At 38.3% G+C, this 23,607-nt stretch overlaps 1 long non-coding RNA gene across 1 annotated transcript in view; it reads left to right on the forward strand.

The window, feature by feature from the left end:
• Positions 1 to 408: 408 nt before the first annotated feature.
• LOC125175278 (uncharacterized) overlaps positions 409 to 23,607 on the forward strand; it is a 39,709-nt gene continuing 16,510 nt past the window's right edge. Inside the window, exons 1-2 of the long non-coding RNA XR_007155736.1 lie at positions 409 to 1,904; positions 2,515 to 2,658. This is a non-coding gene — a long non-coding RNA (uncharacterized LOC125175278). The remainder of the gene's footprint in view (positions 1,905 to 2,514; positions 2,659 to 23,607) is intronic.

Here is a 23,607-nt window from a genome sequence, read left to right on the forward strand (position 1 = left end):
TTTGACTCCTGTTGTGTGACAGGAACTGTGATAGGCAAGTGCTATGTAGGAAAAAATGAGTAAAACATGATATGTGCTTTCAAGTTGGTCCCCTTTGATAGTGGAGGCAGTCAATACACTAAGATATAATTAAATCCAGGTTTTAAATGGGAGCAGAGAGGAAAGACAGGGACACTTGGAACGCAGGGACGATGTGTTGGTCATGCGTAAATTGTCTCTTCCAGGAGTGGGTTTTATGCATCTGTTATATTCACAACACCCTCCCTCTCTCCCTCACTACCTCCTCTACCCCCTCCTATCTTTCCCTCAGTCTGTAGCCATTATCCTGGGAGGACTTAGATGCTTTGGCCAATGCTCATTTAATCTAAGTTAAGATTTACAAAACAAAACCTGGAGTGTATTTGTATGAGCAGGAAGTAATTCTATATTGAAGCCCATATGGTGTCACGTGTAGATTGAGAATCACCATGTCTGCTGAATTATGTTATCACTGACTTCGAAGTTATCATTGTGAAGCAGCAGCTATTGCCAGGAATAGTAAATCATATCTCATGCTTTATAAGAAATGGTATTATGGATTTTCCAAAGAACGTGTTTTTAATAGAAGGCACAAGTCGTCGCCCATACCATATACAGGCAAAGTATGGATTTATTTGTATTATTTACTTTTGGCCGTTTTAATTTGATTTCAAAATATTTATTGAACGCTCACGACATGAAAATGAATAAGCCCAATCCCTATCTTAAATAGCTTGAAATTTATTGGGGAGAAAGCCGTGTCCACAAGTATCTGAAGTCTGAAGCCAAGTGTCCCGTGTGTTAGGATGGATACGAGTCATTTGGGGGCAGTGAGGGGAAGGAACAATTAAGTTCAGACTGGTAATGGGGAAGAAAAGAGGACTTACCAGAGGAAGGGGCATTTGACCTAGTTTTTGACAACTATGCAGGTTTGGTTTTGTTTTGTTTCGGGAAGTAAATAAGCAAAGACATTTGATACCAGGAAAGTCATAAAAATAAATGCCAGTTTCGGGAACTGGGAGGTAATTAGGTGTTGTTGTTGATCAGTGCTTCTTAATCCTGGCCGCACATTGGAATCACATGGGGAGCTTTAAAAATACTGGTGCCTGAGTTTCACCCCCAAAGATCCTTCGGTATGGCTTATACATTGGGAGTTTTACAAGGTCCCCAAATTATTCTAATGTGCGGCCAAGGTTGAGAACCTCTGCTGTAGAGAGTACTATACTTCATATGGTACTATGAAGCAGGGAAAAAAAAGGAAATGAAACCTATTTTTCTTGGGCTGAATTATCCTTGTATAATTATCCCTGAATTATCCCTGAAAAAAAATGAGATCCTCATTTGCGATTACAGGAGACTTGCGATTACAGAAACATGACCAGTGTCCAGGACTCACTGTGAGAAAGGACAGGGTTGGAGGTGAAGGGGAGAGACTTAGAGTCAAGAAGCAAGGGAATATTTAAGAAAAGAGAAGTCGGTACTTCATTTTTCCTAATGGCTGTATTCAACCTGGATTCTGAAAGTATGGAAACTTGACCTAAAACTACTCCTTTTCCCCCTTTCTTCCCACCAACTATCAAATGTGTACGTGGGATAGGGTACACACATGGGAAAGCGAGTCCACTGAAGGGGGGCAGGGTTCTTTCAGGGTAGATGGAGGGAGAGGACAGGCACTGACATCATCCCTCACCCCTTCGATCGCCCAAGCTCAAGGCTTCCTGTCATCTTCCTCCCCAGGCACGTCCTATCAAGTCTGCCTGACAATAGCTCCCACGTTCTGTCAGATGATGGCCTTCTTCAGGAAACCTCTCCATCCAAATGAAACCTCTCCATCCAAAAGTTGGGTGAATAAAAGTGCCTGTGAAAGAATCTTCTTCTCTTAACAGGTAAATACTTGCAAGCCAGTGTTTCCTACCTTTTTGATGATTCTAGCACAACATGCTTCCAATCCATGCTTTCACACCCTGTTCTCCCTATTTCCCTCCATCTTTACCAAGTATCATGCTCAAAGATGATCTATGTAAGGGTCTGGATGGCCATCCTTGTTTTATTCTCACCAGCATCTAGCACAGTGATGGATATAGATTTGTTAAATGTTGATTGAATAATTATCCTACATGCTTCTAGCACATAGTTCCTATTTTCTTTGCCTGTCCGTATGCCTTTTTAACATGTGACCCCTGGATAACTCTTTGACATCAAAACCCTGGCATTTTGTCTCAATATATCTGTAGAATCTAATGAAAGGTCAATCCTTTTGAATTCTTAGTTTTCATTAATGTTCTATCTCTCCACATTCCATAATATCCTCCCACCTCATTCTGTTTCCTAAAAAAGAAAGACTTACTGTGTGTGTGTGTGTGTGTGTGTGTACATTTATATATAGTGTATATATATATATATATGTGTGTGTGTGTGTGTGTGTGTGTGTGTAAATGTGTGTACATATATATGTAGTAAATACATGAGCACTAATGAGTAAGCGGGCCCTTGCAGGAAATGTATCAACATCAACGAATTGATCTACCTCTGAAATATTCCACGATGAACCATCACTCATGGGAACCATCTTATTTCTACACATAGAGAAGTACTTTGCCAACCACAAGAAAATGATGCACTCACCATGATAAAGAATGAGTATGCATTTAACTTCTTTTTTCTAATCTCACTATTTCTCTTCAGGCCCTATGCAATGTCTCCTTTCTTAATGAGATAATGTTCTAATTTCCCTGCTTCCTAATTTATCATGTCTTCCCTCCCCATCTCTTTAAAATATATGAGTGCCAGATAAATTTTTCTTAAATATGGTTGTGGTAGTCATTTTCCTACTCAAAACTTCGTATTGGCTCTCTCTTTCTAACTCAAATATGTCCATCTGCCTTGGGTGTTCACAGGGACCTCACTCCCTGGCCCAACTTTTCCTACCCAACTCTTCTCCTGCTCATTTCTATTACATCATGCTCAGCCAAATGTGCCTATGTGGTTGCACTCTCCCTCTAGCACACCCTTTGCTCTCACCTTGGCTTTGTCTTTGCTACTTCCTCCTTATGAACTGTCTGTATTTCCACTAAGAACACTTACCCATCCTCCAGGTTCGAAATCTCTTTTGTGAAACATTCCCCAATTCCTACAAATGAACATAATTCCTGCATTTTTTCCAATCTCTTCATTCAACTGTCTTTGTATTTCCCCAGATCCCTCAGTCTGGTTTGCTTTATAAATATCTATAATCATCCAACACTGTCTTCCTGGCTGATTCCTCTAGTACCATGAACTGAACTCAGTAGATGTATCACAGGTATTTGAGAAACATTTTGTGAAAATGCAGTGAAGGATTAGGGATGAAAATAATGGTGTACATTTTCTTGCGTCCGCAGTATCAAAAAGGAGGCCTGATGGGGAGGCATAACAATTAGCTACCTAATATTTAGAGAGCTTTAATCCCTATAATTTTTATCTCTAAACTTTTTATATCTTTCCCTTGTACTAGCCATCGCCTTCCCACACCCATATACGTATTCACATAACCACATGAGTATAGGTAGGACTTCTGTTCAACATGAAAGATAAGCAGGACTAAATTCACTTTGATCATTCTGAGGTGGGCAAAAAAATCTAACATCACTTAGATGCAAATAGTCTTTAGTAAGGGAGAAAAAAATCATTAACATTTCTGCGTAGCAAACAAGTTATAATCTACTTAATATGCTACACAATTCTGTGCAGAGGAAATAAAAAATATATATGATTATATATTTAAGAACAAAAAAAAATGTGTTCCAGCTATACCTGGTGGAATATGAAACAAAAAGTAATCTGGGAATACTGAGAGAGAGAGAGAGAGAGAGAGAGAGAGAGAGAGAGAACACTCCTGAACAGCTTCTGTTCTATACACAGCAACACTATGAACATTTGAACATTTAGTGACATCTGGAGAAAAAAAGAGTAAGCCGGAAAAACAATCTGTCTTTTGTGACACATTTTTGAGTTGGATCCAAGGAGCAACTTTTAGGCACAAAATAGCAAATAAGTGTTTTATGTTGGAGAGATTATTTTGTTCTTCCGTTTCCAGGCTGCTCCTCTGTAACTACACCCCCTGTAACTGCCTGTGTTTGATTCAGAAACACTCCATGGGTTGAGTGGCATGGCTCATCTGGAAGCTTCCCCCTGACAACCAACATTGCCATGGCCAGTTTTGCTACTTTTAATGATAGTCCTAGTAAACATTAGGTATTTTTGATGTGTAAATGTTAACTACTATCTTCTGTATTAATAATGAAAGAGCCAAGGGGGCTCCTTTATGTTATCCTGAGTAAGTCAAAGACTCTCCTTTCCAGCTTTTGGTTATCGATTTCATTGTGATAAAAACAGAGTACTGAATCACCATAAAAACTAAAAGTTCCTCATGCGCACACCACCTTTTAGGCTGCCAAATGAGACCAGGAGAGAATGAAGCATTCTCCCTATACCATGACTGAATTTATAAAGTGATTTCACTTTTTAAATCACCAGTACATTAGCTGAATAGACTTTTATACTATATTCCCTCCTCCTCACCGGTGTTCCTCTGACTGCCTTGATTCAAGCACTTGAACGGTGACAGTGACTACCACAGCCTCTGATGCATCCCTGCCTTCCCCCCTCGCCCTCCTTGATCCACCCTCCACCCTGCTGCCGCGGATGCCTCTGAAAGTAAATTGAATCATATAATCTGTTGAAATCATTCTGAACTTTCTCCGTAGCTGGCCATATGAAGCCGGTGAAGATCTGACCCTACCTTAGCTCTTACCATTTTCCCTTTCTCTGCCCTGGCATCGGTGCATTGTTGTGCTCTGCCCTTAATCTGTGGTGCTCCCTTCAGAGTTTATGTCCTCTCCCAAATGTTCCCTTCTCCCCTTGCTCCGGGCTTTTCCCACTCAACCATCCAGTCTATCCATCACCTCTTCAGAGATGGCTCCTTGCCTCCCCCACAACATGTATCCATAGCCTCTGTGGTTCCTCCCTCAGCTCTCACCCCACCACACTGTCATGGCACACTTCATGTCTCCCCAGCTAGACAGTGATCACTGAGAGGGCTATTTGCCATACCTTTTTTATCTTTCTATCAACATTCCCTCATACAGGACCATTTACTACGGAGGTGTTGATTATGTGTTTGTTGAAATAAGATCCATTCTAATTGCCTAAAAGTAACTCACATATTTTACACAACACCCCCCTCCCTGCCATTTCTCTTTTGAACTACCCCTTTTCTGCCAAATTAAAAGAAATCAGTGTGTGTGTGTGTGTGTGTGTGTGTGTGTGTATGTGTGCGCGTGCATGCGTGTGTGTGTGTGTAAACAAAACCATCCAGGGAGAATATATTCAACATGTTTATACAGGGTACAAGATCACAAACAACTCACTGTTTAGGTGATTTTTCTCATTTTCTCTTATATGACATATATTGCTGAGCTCCTTAGAAGAACCATTTTGATCAGTTAATTTCAGTTGTTCCTTTCAATTAAGTTGATCAGCACAGACCATGCTTCATGGAGGGGTGATCAGGAAAATTGGTGCTTGTGGGTCTCTGACACAAAACAGACTAACCTCTTCAGTATGTGATCTGGAGGTACCTTGAAAATGTTTTAGAAAGTTGTTCTGTAGCTGAGTTTGCAGTCACAGTCCACAGACTGGTGAGGAAATCACATACTTGGAGACTGTGCTCCAAGAAGTATTATTGATGGTGATGAAAATGTACTCAGAGAGAGCAATAAATCAGGGGCTATTTGACCCATTTCATGAGCTGCACTCCATGTTAGGTTTCTACAGTAAATTCCTCAATGCATTCACCATCTTTCCCATTCTCCAGGATACATATGCACATGATATACACACACACACACACACACACTTCAGCAAGATTTTGGTCAGAAATAATCCATCCAGGTGATATGGATACAGTCAGAACAGAGATTTTATTTTTTAACAAAAGTCCTACAATTTGCAGTCAGAACTGATGCAAATTGGGGAAAGAATTGTTGCTCTTTGATTGGGCAAGTCTACCACCAAATTAATAAGAAAAGCACTGTTGGTATTTTGAACACGGGGTATTATTATAATTAGAACAGTTGCCTCATTTGCAAAGGAAATAAAACTGTAATTCTTAGCAGTGAGTTATGGTTGACGGGTGAAGGAAGATACGTTTTCACATTCCATTATGAAAAAGATAACTAAGGACTCACATTTGTTATTATATATGTCCTCTCTCTTGGTAAGCCCTTCCCTTTAGGCAATAGGCTCCTTGAAGGCAGACATGAAAGTGTCTATAGCTACTGTACTGACACTGGTCAAAATTCTGTGCCCCATGCAAGTGGCTTTGTCTAGACTGGTACATTTGTTATCTTAAAAAAAAGTGTGAACCTGGCTCAAATATTGTTTTATTTGAAGCACAATCTCCTTTGGAGTGGATCTATTTCAGAAAGGTTTTACTGAAGTATTGAAAAGGATCCTTTAAGGCTGTCTGATCTTTCCTTGACATGGCAGAATTATGGGGAGCCTTTGATGAACTGAACACCTGGCTAAGTCAGGCAACTGGGGGAATAGAAAAGAATGAAGGGTCGGGTGGGGCACAGAGACTGGAGTATGTGAAGCAGCCAGAAGCTAAAGGTGCAGGTACCTCCTGTGTTCCAAGCACCAAGAGAGAGGAGCTGTCTCATGCTTTATTTCATTCCATTTAATCCTCCACCAGAAGCTTGCAATGGAAATTATTCTGTCCCTTTTATATTTGAAGAAACATTCCCCTGGAGATTGAGAGATTTGTTTGTGTAGGCCATGCATGGCAGAAGCAGGATTCAAATCCACCTACTTTGAAGTCAGTGCTTTTCCTAACATCCCACATGTGGCATTACCCACAGTGACTTGAGAGTCACTGTGCTTGGGTTTCTCTCACTTAGTGTGTGGCAATGGACAAGTCACTTCACTTCTCAGGGTTTGGTTTCTCAGCCCTCAGCACAAGTAACAATGCTTATCTGTGTTCATCGTAGGGGTGTTGTAATGACCCCACAAAATAGCACATGTTAAAAATCATTTTGTAAACTACAAAGCACCAAATGTTATAAAGGGTTACAGCCCTTGACCCACACCTCTTTATTAAGAAAAAGTAAGGCAATTTGGGAGACACTGGTTTTGTGGTCTATGAACTTGCATTCACAATTACGTAAAGATCTCTGCTGCTAGGGTCGATTAATTATAGCTGCCATTTTGTAGTGCACGGCTTATCTTGCATACAATTAATTATTCCATAAATCAAATAAGCAAGATGTTGGCAAATGACATCTGCAGTCTTTGATCTGACAGAAAAATATATTATGCACCATAAATATCACAAGCCAACTTCTATTTTTCAGACATTTTGATGCTGGTACGCAGGAGCAGGTTGTTACTGTGAATGCTGCTGGTGATGGTTGAATGTGCCTAGACCTCTCAACAGCTCAGGGGACAGCTCTTTAAGTTCTGACCTCAGGTTAGCAGGCTCATTTAACAATTCAAGATGAAAGTGGGATAATTGAGACTTCATTGAAATAATTGCATCAGGACAGCTAACACCCTTTGTTCTGAGAACTCTGGTCTCTGAATACTACTTTACTTATCTTATGTGACCTTGATTCCTTCTTCATTTTTCTTTTATTTAAAACTTTTTAAAACAATTTCATTGAGGAGTAGTTGACATATAACATTAGTTTAAGACACACAACACAATGATTTGATATTTGTATATATTGCAAAATGATTACCACAGTAAGTTACTGACCATCACTACACATAGTTACAAATGTTTTCTTATGATGAGAATTTTTCAGATTTACTCTTTTAGCAACTTTCAAATATGTGACACAGTATAATTAACTATAGTCACCGTGCTTTACATTACATCCCTAGGACTTTCTTATAACTGGAAGTTGGTACCTTTTGATCCCCTTTCTCCTTCTGTTAAGAGTACCTGGAATAGTCCCTGGCACATAGTGGGTACTCAACAAATATCTATCTCAGGCTCCAATCTTAGGCCATTTACCTTCTGTTTCCTTAGCACTACTGACTGGTTGCCTCTCCCATTGCAATTTCACTTGACCCTCAGGGTCTTACACCACGTACAGGCCCTGCTGTATCCATCTGGATTCAACCTTAGCCTAGGATCCTGGTTATCTCATAGGCTTCCAGTAGGCTCACACTGTAAGAAGTTACAGTTCTGTACATATTCCTGTATCTTCACTGTTCTCTACCCTCACCTGGGAGCACTCTAGCCAGGAAGAAGAATGACCCTTTCTGTAGCAGTTGGACTTGGTTGAGGTTGACAGAATACAATCTGGATGGTTTGGTTTAGTGTATTTTAATGACACTCACAAAATACCTTTTTCCATTTCCCAATAAGGTCAGAACTTCTTAATAGGTAAATTTATAATTTTATCTGTTGTTGACCTAGAGATGCATAAATAGTTTTCATTTCTTTAATTTGGTAAATTATCCATGGATTGGTGAGTTATAAATGATCTCTTCCAGTCTTTTACCATTCTATTATCCTTTGGTTGTTTTCTTTTATGGTTTATTTATTTTGAGAGAAGAGTGGGGAGGGGCAGAGAGAGAGAGGGAGAGATAGAGAGAGAGAATGAGAATCCAAAGCAGGTTCCAGGCTGTCAGCACAGAGCCCAACCCGGGGCTTCATCTCACGAACTGCAAGATCATGACCTAAGCCGAAATCAACAGTCAGACGCTCAATTCATTGGGTCACTCAGGTGTTTCAGTTTTTTTCTCTTTACACATTAGCTTGTCACTTAAAATGGAAATTTAATTTATTTGAATCTTTCACTATTTCTCCAGAAACAGTAAACTTCTCTGTACAGCCAAGCATACCACCATGAAAAGGTCATACCATTACAATCTATCATGACATGTATACTGTATTTCATTGATTTCATTGATTCTAACCTGCACATCTTTTTACCAGATAATATCTCTAAAATTGGCCGCATTTTACAACTGCAAGCCTCTTGTACCATTTCATGATCTAATGGACAGTATTTTTTTAGTTTTTTTTTTAACGTTTATTTATTTTTGAGAGAGAGAGAGAGAGGTGGGGGAGGGGCAAGAGAGAAGGAGACAGAATCTGAAGCAGGCGCCAGCCTCTGAGCTGTCAGCACAGAGCCTGACGTGGGGTCTGAACCCACAAACTGTGAGATCGTGGCCTGAGCTGAAGTTGGGCACAACCAACTGAGCCACCCAGGCGCCCCTATTTTTTCTTTTTTATAGCTATATGAAATAATGGTATATCATGCAACCAGTGGTGCCTTAGAGTTGATGGAAAGTAACTTAAAGCTAATCATAGCTACAACTTTTAATTCACATTTGTTAGACATTGTATAGTATCTGATTCAATCTAATTCCATCCACCTTTTGCTGTGCTTCTCTGCACTGCATAAGCTGAAATGTTTAAAAGTTTCCCAGGCTTCAATACAGCCAGAGTTTGGCCTGAGAATGGGGTTTGCTAAATAAATGAGCACACAAAACTTGGAAGATGAAAATAAGACAAAGGGTGTCTTCTTGATCCCTTTGAACGTGTATTTCTGGCAAACAGGGTCTTGAGGACAACATATTACCCTGCAAGAACATTCCAGTGGACTTCTCAGATGCATCCTGGTTTCCAGAGGCAGCTGTGAAGCAGCAGCAGAAGCTTCAGTGGGTTTCTGATTATAGTTTGTTGGTCTCTAAATTACTCTTCTGCAGTGTGCTCTCTGACTCAATAGCTATAGTGGTGGGATCAGAGATCCCCTGGTAGGTAAGTGTTGTGTTGTTCTGAAGGTAATTTCTGGAGGCCCAGCCTGTAATTTATTCTTCTATCCCCTCCAGTAATTTTATAAATACCCAATTCCCTGTATTGGATAACTTCCTGTTTAAAATACCTGGAGTAGTTTTTGTTTCCTTTATGAGGGTGACTAACAGTTATACCAGATTATTAAATACACTCTAAAACAAAGAAAGTTGTCAAAGACATTTTCTTTTGATCAATTATAGCTATTTTTTAGACCTGAGAAACAGGCGTCAGGGTTTGTCATCATGGTTGAAGTAAACAGTGCAATGCAAATGATTTCCTTTAGAGAAATAACAGCACTTAGTATTTTTATAACCTCATTAAATGACTGTAGAAGAAGAACTATTGTTGCAATAACATCCTCAATTTCTTTATTGAAGGCAGAGGAGCGTAAGCAAACAAGTAGGTGGACACATAAATAAATCATTGTTAAATTATGGCAAAGAACTACACAAAATACTTTCACATTTATCTCTTCATTTGTCACTTGAAGAAATAGAGTTTAAAGGAAAAAACTCTGCTATATAGGATATCAACATAAACATCAGTCTGACCTTAAATAAGTCATTTCATTTTGTTCTGACTCAGATCTTCTTCCTATAAAATATGGAGAATAAGACCAGTCACTTGCCTGGATTTCAAGGATATTGTCAAGAAGAAGAATATTATATAATGTTTTTGCATCTATTTGGAAAAGCCCTTGTAAGTTTGGGGTGTTATTAAACATGGATTAGGTACCCTAAGTGTTATTCTCATTGCTAAGACTTCATAAAGACTCACCAAAATTTGAAATTAAAAATATATAGGAGATTGGTCTAATTAAATAGAGCACATCTCTTTTAAAATTGTAGTTTCAGTCTGCACTGTGAAAGAGCTCTGTCCATAGACACAATAATGAAATATATCCCAAGGTTAAACCAGGACTGTTCTGAAAGCCATTAGGGATCAGTTCAAAGCTAAATATAATTCACTAATAAATGTTCCTCATTTCAAGTTCCCTCCTCAGAAATGATTAAAAGATAGATCTTAGAAGCCAATAATTTTCAGGTTAACTGTCACTTTTTATCTGAGATTTGTTTTCCATTTTTAGTTTGTAGATCTGTGATTTTTTTTTAAATTTTTTTTTCAACGTTTATTTATTTTTGGAACAGAGAGAGACAGAGCATGAATGGGGGAGGGGCAGAGAGAGAGGGAGACACAGAATCGGAAACAGGCTCCAGACTCTGAGCCATCAGCCCAGAGCCTGACGCGGGGCTCGAACTCACAGACCACGAGATCGTGACCTGGCTGAAGTCGGACGCTTAACCGACTGCGCCACCCAGGCGCCCCTGTAGATCTGTGATTTTTAAGCCACATATTAATGTGCTCAGTGAAAACTTTCCTCTAGGATGTATCTATAAGGCTGAACAAAGAGAGGAAAACTAGCAACATGTCTTTTGCTTAAAATGTTTTCATTTCTATGAAATCTATTATAGAATCAAACCAGTGCCTCCTGCTAGTACCTCCTGTGCGATTTTTTCATTAGTTGAACCAGGGCTGAATGTCAAAGGAGTTGATTTAAATATAAGGAGAAAAATAATGTAAACTTGAGTGTTTTTTGTTTTTTTCTTTTTCCAAGGTGAAAACAAATGTATTCCTTTCAATCTGCAGTTATGCAAAAGACTTACATACTTGAGTTATTATATCCATTTTTAAGTAGCAAGAATAGAAATTCCCAAAAGACTGCATTTCTATTGCTAATGCTTGCAAGGTAGTTTAATGTGATGGTTAGATGCACAAACTCTGGAGAGCTCAAATTCTGCCACATCAATTTATTAGTTGGGTGACTTTGGACAAATTACTTAACTTTTCTGTATTACTTAGTGTGGAAAAGGAGAAAATAATAGTATCTACTTTTTAGGGTCTTTGTTGGTGTTAAATGAATTAATACCTTTAAGAAGGATCTTAAAATATAACCTGCTTCATGCAGGTGCTCAAGAAGCTATGATCACTTCTGTAATGGTATCACTTCCTACAATTTACAATACTGTCATACTTCCTTGTTCATAGAGCCAATCCTATGATCCTTGATCATGTGAGAAATGATCAAGGCCAAACAGAAATTCTTTTTTCTTCTTCAAACTCAACAGGTTATATTAAATAACAGAAATCAAAACAATATGAAAGAATTACGAATCACTAAGCTTAAGGATTGAGCTTGTCCTTAATGTTTTTACAAATATACTCCTATGATTTGATATGTAATTAACATATATGAAAAGGCAGTCATAGAAATCTAGACATCTCTAACACTGCAATGAGACGGATGTGTAAACATTCAACCACCTGACTATATTCCTCAGCTTTTATGCAGTGGGTTGCTAAATTGAACAGACGTGGATACAGCATTTTCCCCAAAAATTGTGTCCAAGAAAAAACGTATGTCCACCCCTTTTTAAAAAATATTTTTGAAGTTTTATTTTTTGAGAGACAGAGAGAGACAGAGCATAAGCAGGGGAGGGAGAGAGAGAGGGAGACACAGAATCCAAAGCAGCCTCCAGGCTCTGAGCTGTCAGCACAGAGCCAGATGCAGAGCTCAAACCCACGAAGGTGAGATCATGACCTGAGGTGAAGTTATGTTCAACCAAGTGAGCCACCTAGGTGCCCCAGGTATGTCCATCTCTTAAGATGGCCCATAGGGAAAAAAGAATGGTAGAAGGGGTTCCACAGTCAAATAATTTAATTGAGGAAAGTTGCATATTAATGTTCTTTCTTACAAATTCACATTAGTGATGGTATATTAAGGTCTTAAAATAAAAAGACATATTTAATTATGTTTAACCATTTCTCCCAAATATTTGATCATAAGATTTTCACCCTTATTACTTTATTGAGAGTTATCAAAATATTGTTTTATTGGGTTTTCAAAATTCATGGACTATTTGCTTGCTAGATTAAGGCCCTTGTCTTGTTCCCTCCAAGGCTGATAATTCCTACTTCTGGCAATGAGATGTTTTATTTTTTGTTTCTTTTATTTTGTTTTTTATTGAGTGATTGACTAATATTTTAAACTAGATACCAGGAAGAAAGAAACTAATCATAAGGTATTACAGGAGGAAAGATGACAGGGAATGTCCATACTTGGGAATCAAACCCTTTCAAATACTTTCTCTTTAGGACAATCTTGCCTATGATTTGGGACTTGAAGCCTAAGTCCTTTGGGCTTTGTTTCTTCGTGTTTTTTCTTCAATTCTCTCTTCCTCACAGATGCTTTAGGATGAAATGAGGTGATAAATGTTAAATTCCTTTATTAGTAAAAAATTGATAAAAATATTTAGGCTAGAGTTGCCATTCTTTTTGTTGGGATTTCAAGGACAGTGGTCAACAAGGCTGTGTCATTTGGGAAGTGACAGTAATTGCTTTATAGGGAAGTATTTCCCAGCATGGCTACAGTAGAATCAACCATTAAAGGGATGTTCAAATCATCCCAGGTGTGAATATAAAACCTTTCGCTTTGCCTTTTTAAAATGAAAAATATTAATATGTTGCATTTCTCTAGATGGCTTTAGGTATGTGTAATGATTTTCTAAAATTAAATGTATCATCTCCTTTTCTCTTAGTTCTCATGGTTGAGTGGTTTGCTGCTCAGTGGTTCAATTTCATTTATATGGGAGTGGTGTTTCTCATATTCCTTTAGAGTATTTTTTTCTCCCTCCCATTCAGAGGCTGTCCATCTCATTATGGGGACTTCAACACCTGAGATGTCCAGAAAACCCTGGATATCGTGTCAGAAATATTAAATACAGGGCTTCTGTCTGTGGCTTGCCCAGGTTCATGTATTTTGATAGAATGTAATGAAAGAGCACAATGAATTTCAAAGTTCCATAGATATTTAAAGTTTTAAAAACCTTCAATATTATATTCTAGATCCTGCCTATATTAACTACTTCTGGGTAGAAATCAGACAGTTTCGAACATTCACTAAGTCTTTTGGCGTGCCATTTAGAGCCCGGTCTTAAACTATAGTACATATTCAAAATAGTATGCATGGTAGGCCTGATATAATCTATTCAGTATTTAAAAAAATATAGAAAGAAAAATGAAAATGGACTGCCACATGGTTACACATTGAGAAAAAGAAAGAGTTCTAGTTGCCAGGCATGTATCTTTGGTGAATATCCTCTATGTGCTGAGCTAGTCCAGGTATTGAGGACATAAAGAAGTATAAGACTTGTACTTGTGTTTTGAAAAAGTAGGTCATTAACAAGCATAGAAGGGGAAAGGAGGAGAGAGCCCCAGATGTGGATAGAAGTAGAGAGGTGGAGGGGCACCTGGGTGGCTCAGTCGGTTAAGCAGCCAACTTCAGCTCAGGTCATGATCTCACAATCCGTGCGTTTGAGCCCCGCATCGGGCTCTGTGCTGATGGCTCGGAGCCTGGAGCCTGCTTCGGATTCTGTGTCTCCCTCTCTCTCTCTGCCCCTCCCTTGCTCATGCTCTGTCTCTCTCTGTCTCAAAAATAAATAAATAAATAAACAAACAAACAAACAAACAAAAACATTAAAAATGAAATTAAAAAAAAAGTAGAGAGGTGGAAATACCTATGCACCACTCAGACTACATGGAATAAGGTAGTAGGTTAGAGAGGAATGGGAACTAAGTCAGTGAGTATTGTTCTAGGAGATGATGAAGGGTTTTAAAAGCTCTTACATTAATATGATGGATACTTGTCTGTGACAGTGCTTTAGGTAAAATTTAAAGTATAAGTAGCCTAGCTATTAAAATTTGGTTGACAAGTAATTTAGCTGAATTTAGAGGATTCTGAAAAAAAATTTTTTTTAACAGTGGTCTAGCAAATTCAGAGTAAATCTTCCAGTGCTTTTCAAGAGAATTCGGATATTATTGGAAACAAATATTTCTGCACATTAAAATAAAGCCAGTTTTTTTTGCAACATCCTTTCTAAATTTATAAACTTATGAAATCTTCATATTGCAGAGGAGTTTGAGGGCAAACTTTGTTGTTTTTACGTACTCACCCAGAATGTACACATCCACAAAATTCCTTAAGTTTCTGACAGCAGAAAAGAAAATGAATAATTAAATGCAGAGAATCATAATTGGAACATATTCAAGAAGTGGAGAATCTGTTTAAAACCGACAACTCATCAGATGTAGTCTACTCAATGGTTATATTTTTGTGTAAGCCTGAAAGCCAAACAGGCATGTCTGAAATCCCATGGGTAAAACACTACGGTTTAAAAAATGTTTTTTGGTTTGGCAAAAGCTCCTTTCTGGATTGACTGCATCCCCCAATAGAAGAACTGACTCCTAAGGAAATTCAAAATACATCCATGAAAATGGAAAATTATAAGGTGCCAAGCATGAGGCAACTGACAGCGACAACACATGCCTCCAGAGACCTTACAGCCAGAGGGGAGGAAATTCCAGCCAATGCTTCTTTTTCTTTACAGCCATTTAAATTCCAGTCTTGACCAGCAAATGATCCAGGGCTGTGTGAAGTGGAGAGAACACCCCTCTCAATTAAAAAAAAAAAAAAAAAAAAAAAAAGGTGTTGACAGTAGAAAGATTCTTCTTTACAGGCAAACATAATTTTTAGGTGTTCCTTTCCACTGAATAAAAATTCCCAACTTTACAAATAAAAATGCTTTGATTTGTAGATGAATCCAGACATTTTCATGTTCTGTAGACCTGACATACACCTAACAGAAGCCTCATGGGGTCAGGAAGTGGTGGTATCTGCCCCTGGTGGCCAAATGCCAGAGGTGGAAAAGGAATTTCTTCCCTGCTCCTGCTTGTTTAGGTCTGAGGGAAAGGCAATGCTACAATTTGTGGTGGGCTTACTACTAGGCATTTAAGTCAGAGCCCATACGTTTAGGTGTTTTTTTTTTCCCTTAGGATTTATTTGTAATAAATGCCTTACACTCATTTTGTTGTTTATTTGGGGAGAGGTGATTTTTTCCCCCAAACCTCTTGAGCATCATAACAATAGTAAAAGATTCATGAGGTACTTATAAACATGGTTCAGAAGCAGAAATTTTTTAAGCACCTGCAACTTAACTTCAATTGACAATAGCAAGGGGCGGCGTTCCATCCCAACATTTCTGCAGAAATGGGAGTCATGGGCAGGAGAGCTCTAATTAAGGAGGAGCAGTGCATTGGGATGGGATCCAAGTTTTATATTAAGAATAGCATTCTGTTTCATCCTAATTAGTGTAACGTCTTCATTCCACAAACATGTATCAAACATCTTCTGAAAATAAGGCTCTCCTTACCTTCACTAAGATCTCCCCACATAAAAGAAAAATCCCAATACTAGTTAGATCAAAACTTATATTGAATTAACATATATCAAGAAAGGGTGAGAAAACAAAGCAGAACTCTTGGTTCGAATGGGCATAGGCTACAGCAAGTCCTTGAAGGCTCATATTGGAGGTTTCCCTATAGATTATTTTACTCCAGTGGCCTCACTTTAAAGACAAGAACGTGGAGCCCAGAGAAGTGAGGCCACTTCTTGAAACTGATATGTTCTAGTGGCAGAATCAGTAACAGACTCATTTTGCTGGATATCTACCCAATTATATATTTTTAGTAACAAGCAAAAATCCAGCTGCTTAATACATGTCTACACAAGGCAAATCTTCAGATCTTACTGTGTGCAGGGAGGAGAAGGGGTCTGGGAAGCAGGGAAAGATGGCAGAGGCCTGATATTTCTGGACATGTTGAGCGCTGGGTGAGGAACTTCCGTTCTTGATCTCTTAAAACCCTTGTAACAGCTCTGTGAAGTCAGTTCTGTTGCCTCCATTCTTCAAATGATGAATGTGAGGCCCAGAGTAACTATAAAATTTACCCAGACACACACATTTTTGTGAGTCACGGACTTAGGATCTTAACTTCTTTCTGCCTCCAAATTCTTTGCTCTTTTCACTTTTCACTGGACCTTAATTATTGCCTGTTAGAGGATGTTGTGCATTTCTTCACAAATGAGTCCAATTTTTGCCAGCCACCTGGTTTTCATGACTGTCCAGATTGATTGTTTCTTTTAAATTTATGTTTCGCAATTGCGGGCTTTTTTCCTTTCCATTTATCTCTCTTCTCAGTCATGAGGTTGGAAAAAATGAGAACTATGCTGGCTTTGTTTGGACTGAGAACATTCCAAAATATTTGGCTGTGCCTCAAAACCCTGTTAAAATAATATTATTTATAACTTTCTGCTTGGTCAACTTTATTTTAGGTTTGGCTATTTCCCACAGGAGGCTGTTCTTTCTCCTTGAGGGTAGGTTTGCTGCTTGAAAGCCTTGGTCACACAACATTTTCCAAGTGCAGCTCGGATCCTTGCCTTCCTGATGAATGGAAACTTGTTAGACAATTGTCCCAACCACTCTGAAGCAGCTAATCACAGGATCTCACTGTCAGGAGCTGTGGGGTAGAGAACTGGTGGGGAGAATGCCATCTGTTTACACATGAGCCATCAACGCTAGTCACAGAGCATGGCCCGTCCAACCCCACAGTGGGTTCACATTTTAGAGCTGGACTTTGGTGTGGCATACTGTTTCCCAGAATGCCTTCTGAGGAATATAGTTAATTTCTTCTACATTTCTCCTCAGTCTGGCTATTATTGTTAAGCAGATTCATTTAGCTGCCTTAGCAGCTTAGGACCTTTCATTGACTTTGAGCAGATGATTTGATTTTCAGGCAGAGATGAGGGAAAAGGCAGCTAGCTGAATCATTACAATGGAACACCCACCACAAATAGCTGGGAGGCAGTCTTTTGACAGAGCAGATCTGAAAAGGGAGACCTGTCTTTGCCTCGATGTGTAATTGAAAGATGGCAAAGCGATGTGAATCACAGAGGCCAAGGATCTGTTATTTAGATATTTAAACAAATACGGTTTTTCTGAAAGACCATTCCCTTTCAGACAAAAACTATGGCCAATGAAGTGACGGTACCTTGCTCCCTGGAGCAGCTCACCTAAGGGAAACGTAGGTAAAAGAGAGAGACTGAATAGTTAACCCCAAAATATGGTTGCATAACTGCTTAAATTCCACAACTTGCAGACTTGTGGCCTCATTTCAGTCTTTACAGACATTCCTATCCCTGCAGTTGCTAGTGGTCACCCTTTTATATTTCTCCATCTCCCTGGATCCCTGGCAGCTAAATACCTATTGATTTTCCCAGAACCCCAAGCTCTCTCCATAATAGGAAGATTTGGTGGACATCCTGTCAAATGCCAAGGAAAGCCTCTGCCAGACTGAGCATTAGAACATGGTGTTTTAATAGAAATGTGAAATATCAATGCAATTATAAATCAATGAAAACCCAGAGGGAAAGAGAATCTCATTTGAGAGAAGATCTTTAAGTTTTTTTCTCCCTCCTTTTTTTTTTCTTGTAAAGAAAAATGCAATCAGGGAAACAAATGTATGAGGTAAAAAAAAAAAAAAATCAACAAAGTATTCCTAGCTATTGCTGGAGCTGAGAAAAAGAGAGCCGAGTCATCATTCAGTGTGAGTGTGTGAAATGACATGTTTTGATATACTAGCTGAGGGGTCAAAATTACCTCCCCTCTTTCACTGATGTATTTGGATGTTGGCCAAAATTGTTATTGTTTTAATTCTTTTGCTCGTGCTTTTCTCTTATGTCTCTTTTCAAATTCCATATTTTCTCCAACTTTTGCCTTCTGTATCCTAGATATTTGGGAACTGCAGGGTACCTTTTGAGGTCTGAAAAGTTCACGCTAGTTCGCTTAACATAAATGCCGTAATTCATGCTGCAGAACCACATGGAGAACTGTTGTAACAAGGCTGCAGTGCCTCCACTAAGGCACATTGCCAAGTTGAGGACTAAGTCATAGAGCATCACTAATGTGGGTAATGTGGTAGGGCATAAAAAGTTGCACAGAGATCAGAGGCAGCAAGTACATTTATCACTTACCGTAGCCTGGATCCATTCCTCATCCTGGTGTGGTCATTTCTTTTCTTTCTTTTTTTTTTTTTTTAAATTTTTTAACCTTTATTTATTGAGAGACAGAGAGACACAGAGTGTGAGCAGGGGAGGGGGCAGAGAGAGGGGGAGACACAGAATCTGAAGCACGCTCCAGGCTCTGTCAGCTGTCAGTACAGAGCCCAACACGGGGCTTGAATTCACAAACTGCGAGATCATGACCTGAGCTGATGTCAGCCACCTAACCAACTGAGCCACCCAGATGCCCCATGGTGGGGTCATTTCTTAACGCTGGACACAGCTAATCTTTGCCGACCTTTTACAGAAATTCTGAACTTGCTTAGTGAACGTGCAGAAGCATGAGAGAAGGAAGGGCAGACGTTTGGGAGAAAAATGGACAATGGATTGAGACTTTTGAGTGAGAGAAAAATATGTTGGTTTTGACATCATTTTCCAAGAATCATAGTTATTGAGATAAAATGTTCACAGCCAATTACCCAACATTATGATGCAAATTAGGAGATGGTTATCCAAGTGATGCAAAGATAGGAATGTATGAATATAAACAATCACATTCGTGGAGGTGCTAAGGGGACAGGGTCAGTGCCTCATCATCAGATGCTTTGTGCCAGTATGCTCATAGCTTTTCTTGATTCTTTTTCTGTGTCAATATGTGTTTTACAATAATTGCTCAAGACCAATAGTGATAAAGTTTCACAATTTATTTATCTGATTTCATTTACTCTTGAAATTTCTCTTATGTATCCAACTACAACTTACTTTGGACTTCTAGAAAGTTCAAAGGAAAGGAGAGTCCATGTGCTGACCTGTCACTGACTCCCACAACCTCACCCCTACCACCATACACGCCTCTGTACATCACTTGCTTTTGGTTAATTAGCTTCGTGGAAGATGGAAGATGGTAGGTTCAGTTCTGGAATCTTCCTTGGAAATTCAGCCTTCCTGAGAAAATAAAAAGATATTTCTCAAATCAGGAGTTTGGTAATATGAAGAAGTAGTACTTTTATTCTTCTTTTGACTTTTGCTCAGTTAGGATTTTTATATATTATTTTCTTTTACTAGAATTGTAATGTACTATAAAAACTGTACTAAGTGATTGTAAGCTATGGACTGTGAAGGGAAAAAGAGAGCACTGGTTTAATGTAAGAGAGATCCTCAGGGATCTAAGAAATGGAATATTTATAAAAATTATAATGTGTACCCATCCTTAAAACCAGCATTAGTGAAAGAATTAAACATTTTTAATATCGTATACGGACTTGGTTTTAGAGAAATTTGTTCTAAACTGCCGATAGAAGCAGGATGTTCCTTCAGCATAAAATGGACATAATCCTGAGCCAGGATGTTCCTACAACCTGAAGTGGACATAATCCTGAGTCTACACTAAAATTTGAAGTAAATAGAGCCATCCTTAGGGTGGAGGCAAATGGAACATAAGGATTGCTTTATATTTGTAATTTCAAATGGAAACATCACTTAATGAATACAAGCTTTGCCAAAGGACCACTTAATGATGTTTACTTGGCTTAAGAAAATAGTGTAAGAGACCCATTTGCCTTGGAAGGCTGGGAAGGAATTAAAATAGAGAAGCATTTGCCCTTCCAAAGGAGGTTTTCCACTTGTCTAGATCTGGAATTTTTAGAAGATGATGCTGTATTCTCTGAAGTGACTGAATCATGCAGATTAAAATTCCCCATGGAAAATACATTTAGACATGTCCTAAATTATTTATAAAGAGTATCAATATCTTTATTACTAAAGAGAGCATACAAGGGTCCTTACATAATCAATACAGATTGCAATAGTAAGGTGTCCACCAAAAAGTTAGAAATAGCATCACTTTCAATGAGTTAGTCTGAAAAAATCTACACATAACATTTGATTTGCACTCTCTATGGCTAAACCAAGAGACACCTGCAAATGTAGGACTGGAAGGTCTTGATAGCTCCTAAAACTCCAATCAAGGAGACCCATTAGAGAAGCAGAACCAGAGTATGATTGTGATATTTTAGCAAGTTTTATGATAAACTTTTATAGAAAGACAGTATTAAAAGAAGAGAGATGGTTAACCTGGAATAATTACAAAGAACTGTCAAGAAGTAATATTTGTCAGAATATCTTCAGTACTCCCAAGAGGGAAAGAATGTTCTTACTATTCCTGAAGATTTGGCAGGCAAATTCTAGAGCGTGGAGAAATGCATCTGGCCTTTGTAGTTTAATGATACATATCAAGAACATCTATCTGAAGCAAGTTACTGATCATAATTTAGCTTCCCCTGCATATGTCTTATAGGAGAAGAATGTCTGACTGATATAAACTTTCTTGTTTCCTTGGTAGATCTTTTTCTCTGTAGACTGGTAATTGACTTGCTGGATTTTAATGGATTAATTAGTGAGAGTTGGTTCCCCTGAGTCAGATCATTTCTAAATACAATAACAACGGTGAATTTTAAAGTTAATGTGTTGGTGATCCCACCACACTCTCTGGTCTTCCCTAGGTGGCCTCCCTGATGTTTGTGTGATTTCATCTTGCCCTGTGCACTGAGTATTCTCAAACTCAGCAAAGTAGTTTCCAAGTGAAGAGAATAGAGATAGAGAAAGACTGGGGTAGCATAAAATACTGTTTGAGAAAAAAATCAAATGTGAAGGGGAAAGACACTGTGATATAAAAAAAAAAATGTTGGAGAAAATAAAAGAAGAAAAGGATTTTTATTACATACTTTATACTTTAATATTATATTTTTATAATTTCTAGGCTGCATATAATGAAAATTCATTGCAGTTGGAATATCAAAATAGAATACAATCAGAATATAAAAATAAAAATATAAATGCTTGATTCCTTCCAGTTCTATGTCATCCTAACCTTAAATTTACATGAACAATCACTTTGAATGATTCAGATATGAACATTTAATCGGTATCTAGCATGCACAGGTACTGTGACATATTTTATGCACTGTATTTCATGGAATTTGACCAAAAAAAAAAAAAATCTGGTTACTTCAGTCAAAACAGTATTTAGAAGGACTAGTTTCCTTTAATCTTGAGACTTTTACTTTTTTAATATTTATTTATTTGTGAGAAAGAAAATGTGAGCAGGTAAGAGGCAAAGAGAGAGTCCCAAGCAGTCTCCACAGTGTCAGCACAGAGCCTGACATGGGGCTCGAACTCATGAACTGTGAGGTTACGACCTAAGCCAAAATCAAGAGTCGATGTTTAACCAACTGAGCCACCCAGGTGCCCCTGAGATTATCTTTTAATTGACTTCAAAAAGACTACTTTAGTTCCCCTTCTCTCCCAACCCCCACAAATGGAATATCAATTAATTACTTATTTTATTTTTAATTTTTTTTTGTAATGAAAAAAGTAAAAGGTTTCACTGGATTCTTCACTTTACAGGAGAGTGACTGGTTTAGGGCCTCAATGGACTTGGCCCTAAAGAGATTAAATACTTACCAAATAGCCCAAGACAATATCTCAAGAGCCTCAGGCAAGGGATAATTTTTTTTTCCCTAATAAAGAAGCAACATTTTTCCTTTACCCTTCCTTTGTGTCAAATATTTAAAAAATTTTTTTAACGTTTATTCATTTTTTGATAGAGACAGAGTGTGAGTAGAGGAGGAGACAGAGTGTGAGAGAGAGAGGGAGACACAGACTCGGAAGGAGGCTCCAGGCTCTGAACTGACAGCACAGAGCCCTACGCGGAGCTTGAACTCACAGACCCTGAGATCATGACATGAGCCGAAGTTGGACATTTAACCAACTGAGCCACCCAGGCGCCTCTCAAATATTTTAAATTAATGTTTGTTTTTGTTTTTGTTTTGTTTTGTTCTGTTCTAATATCTCTTGCAAGTTTTGTCAGTGCCTTCCTTCCCCCTGTTTAGCTAACTTGATTCCTCCATGGGTATTGTCTTTAGTTTCCTAGCAGAAAATCCCCCTGCCAGACCCAGTGCCTGGGGCCCGTCTCTGCCCTAGAGCTTTATGGTTCTTTTTGAACCATGCTGGTTTCTTTCTCCTAGTGCTACTACTTGTAGGTAGACATATCATATTTCAGGTACTGATTGCTTTCTTGGTGATTTTGTAAGTTTTATGTTTTCATTATTTTATATCACAGGATTCTTTTAGGCCAAATTATAGTTGTTGGGGAATGAGACCAATAATAAGATATTATTAATTTACTTTAACCAACCATATTGTTTTAACAAATATAGCCTTAATTATGGCAATTTCAAAAAAACCACATAGCTTTTGAATTGAAGTTATTTTGCAAAAAAATAAGACTACTTATTATGGGGGGAGAAGCAAGGAATGATTTCATTCTCACTTTGAAACATAGTCAAATTTAAATTGCATTGGTAAAATAGAAATAGTGTGGTTGGTGAGTCAGATATCTGGGTTCCAATTCTGGCTTTGCTCCTAAGTAATATTAAGGAGATCACTTGAACTCTGGTTCTTAATGTCCTCCTCTAAAAAGGAATTGAACTAAATGGGATTGAGCTAAATGATTTTGGGGGTATCTAGAAGTTCTAAGACTCTAAGTCACTGTGTAATATATCAAAGACCTTTTAGACACATAAAATTATTCTGAAATTATAGTTTTATATTTCAGAGGCAACAATATGGGTCTAGTATCAAATAAATTGGTGTGGAGAAACATTACTATCTTGAACTCATGTACTGTAGGTCCAAATATATGCTAAAGTGAGCTTCAAATAATATCAATAAACCTGTCTGAGAAGACACACCTGTTCAATCTTCTGTTGAGAACAATGCTACCTAATAG

Source organism: Prionailurus viverrinus, chromosome C2, assembly GCF_022837055.1.
Source record: "Prionailurus viverrinus isolate Anna chromosome C2, UM_Priviv_1.0, whole genome shotgun sequence".
Classification (NCBI taxonomy): Eukaryota; Metazoa; Chordata; class Mammalia; order Carnivora; family Felidae; genus Prionailurus; species Prionailurus viverrinus.